The sequence below is a fragment of the Phytophthora infestans genome, genomic scaffold (genome assembly GCF_000142945.1).
Source record: "Phytophthora infestans T30-4 supercont1.52 genomic scaffold, whole genome shotgun sequence".
In the NCBI taxonomy this organism is placed as follows: Eukaryota; Oomycota; class Peronosporomycetes; order Peronosporales; family Peronosporaceae; genus Phytophthora; species Phytophthora infestans.
In genome coordinates, this window is record NW_003303707.1 from 116,045 (window position 1) to 118,745 (window position 2,701).

Here is a 2,701-nt window from a genome sequence, read left to right on the forward strand (position 1 = left end):
TTTTGGGCCAAGTTGGCGAGGTGACCAAAGTGGACTTTGGCAGAGTGAGGTCGCGGTGAAGGAAAATGGGTGCATGTCTCGTGGGCGTGCAAGATGGACGATCCGACTCGAGACTTCTGTGTGCTTGGTAGTTAGTCGTCTGGCGCATGGAGTGGGACAGTTTTGGTTACTGATAAAAGCGAGGTTCACCTGGCGAAAGAAGACTTGGGCGAAGAAGACTTGAAGGTTCGAAGAGGGCCTGAGAGGGTTGCTGCAAATTGCAGAGTGAGGTCAAAGCTGCAAGGAGCACTCTCAGACGACACCAGGGCTGAACTGCGACGACAAGTGGGTGGACTGTAGAGCTGGTGATAGACACAAAGGTAGAGAAAATAATCCAATAGCTCTTTACAACAGCAGCCACTTGAGATCTCCTTCAACATGTGACTTCGTAAAGGCTCGCCGATTGTTTCAATTGATGCGTAAATGTGTGTGCTCCGACAGGTGGCTGAGCGTTTACAGTCCCCACAAGCTTCGTGGAATGGGGCAGGTCGTCTCTTAGCGTCTGAATAGAGCAATCACAATGCAAATCTTCAAATATTTACGCCTCGCTATTGCTGAAAGTGTCACGATTGCAGCATACTTCCAGAGAACCATAAATCTCAGCAGATTATCAAGTGATAGCAGCTCAGTATCAACAGCAAATGTGCCACCAAATGGAACAAACCGAGAGCGACGATTGTCGAAGTTGCACAGTGGCCACTGTTACGCTTAGCATTATTTTCAAGAAACATTCCACCCAACGTTTCCAACTCAATCCTACAATGTAAGGACAGTAAGCATACTGACTGCGTGGTACAGTGGCAAGGAATCAACGCAATTTTCGTGACTGGCATTCCACCACCACGCAATTCTAGCATCAACAAATACTCGAAAGATCAATTAGAACACCATAAACTTCAGGGATAAAAAAATAAGCGAACGGATCTACGCTTACCGATCCAATGTCTAGTCACCTACCCAAAAATACGCTTTAGTATCAATTTGACCACGGGCCCCACATTGTTTGCACTAACTTAGCGTAGTGAAGGCAAATCACCTGATCGAAGTCCGCAGCGGACACTTTATCAAGCGCCGAAGTCTCATAACAAACGCAATTTTAGTGTAAAATCAGCGCAACTCGTAGTAAAACCCGGAACCAAGCGCAATCTGACAAAAATTCGGGCAGTGCTACGCATTTATCTGGCCGTCACACCCTGAATTTGGCGAAACCCAAACCACTCCACGAACAACGAAGCAGCGATTGAACCTCAAAGTTGCGTCAGCATCGCCGCCTGGGCGATGGAAACGACGACATATTGGCACCTCACCGGCCGAAGCCACAAACCTTGAGCAGAGACACGCAATCGAGAAATGCAGCACGTGATCTGCCAAACCTAGCTTGAGAGCATTGGAGCGAAGCTCCTCGACCTTCGCAGCAGCGAGAGCAGCCTCGCTGTCTTTGAGTAGCGAGTCGGTCGGTAAATTGCGTGTTGGTACCGGGCGGCCGGGACCTGGGCGCGTCTTAACCATCGTAACTGTCGCAAAGACGTAGGTGCAGCTAGGCAGATCGATATGTGGTGGGAGTAAGAACTACCCACAACTTCTTCTCAAAGGTCCTTTCGGTAAACGCGGGATCAGCGCGTCCAGTGAGGAGACAGCACCACAGTAAAGGTTGCCTTGGCTGTGTAGAGGGACCTAGTCCGACTAACACTAACGTCGACTTCGAGGCGGTCTGTACAGGCCCACTAGCACCCGCCTAGAAAGGGGGAGAACGGAGGTAACTTCTGAAAGCAGAGAGAAACCAACCGCCCTAGTGTCTTGACGCACGTACTGCTCGGCAGCAGTGGGACACTCGGCTTATGAATGCGCTGGTACAGACCGAAGTCACGAACTTGGGGACGGTAAGGTCGAGGGCAGGCAGCAGCACGTCCGCGAGGAGGTGCTGGTGGAGACGCGAGGTACGAAGCTGGAGTCAAGTACTGGGACAGGTGCAGCCGGAGCGACGAGGTCGAACGGAGGCACGAGCGAAGGACTGGACTGGGGGTGGTGAACGGCGGTCGAGCGGGGCTGGAACGCGGTCGCGAGGGTGGGGGCCTTTTTCTGTGCACTTGCGCAGGAGAAGGCAGATTCGATTATGGAAGACATCGTCAGGTGGGGAGTTTGGCTGGGGCGGCACATCTGTTAAATGATAACACAGGTGTCCTAAGGTGAGCTCAATGAGAACAGAAATCTCATGTAGAACAAAAGGGTAAAAGCTCACTTGATTTTGATTTTCAGTATGAATACAAACCGTGAAAGCGTGGCCTATCGATCCTTTAGTTCTTTTGAATTTTAAGCTAGAGGTGTCAGAAAAGTTACCACAGGGATAACTGGCTTGTGGCAGCCAAGCGTCCATAGCGACGTTGCTTTTTGATTCTTCGATGTCGGCTCTTCCTATCATTGCGAAGTAGAACTCGCCAATTGTTGGATTGTTCACCCACTAATAGGGAACGTGAGCTGGGTTTAGACCGTCGTGAGACAGGTTAGTTCTACCCTACTGATGAGTGCGTAGTCTAAACAGTATTCCATCCCAGTACGAGAGGAACCGTTGGTTCAGATAATTGGTAACTGCGGTTAGCTGAAAAGCTAGTGCCGCCAAGCTGCCATCTGTAGGATTATGGCTGAACGCCTCTAAGTCAGAATC

At 50.4% G+C, this 2,701-nt stretch overlaps 1 non-coding gene across 1 annotated transcript; it reads left to right on the forward strand.

Annotated features, from left to right (window-relative positions):
* Window positions 1-2,153: 2,153 nt before the first annotated feature.
* Window positions 2,154-2,701, forward strand: PITG_33088 (the record flags this gene model as incomplete). The annotated part of the gene is made up of 1 exon (XR_009934482.1): window positions 2,154-2,701. It is a non-coding gene; the product is annotated as a 28S ribosomal RNA (ribosomal RNA).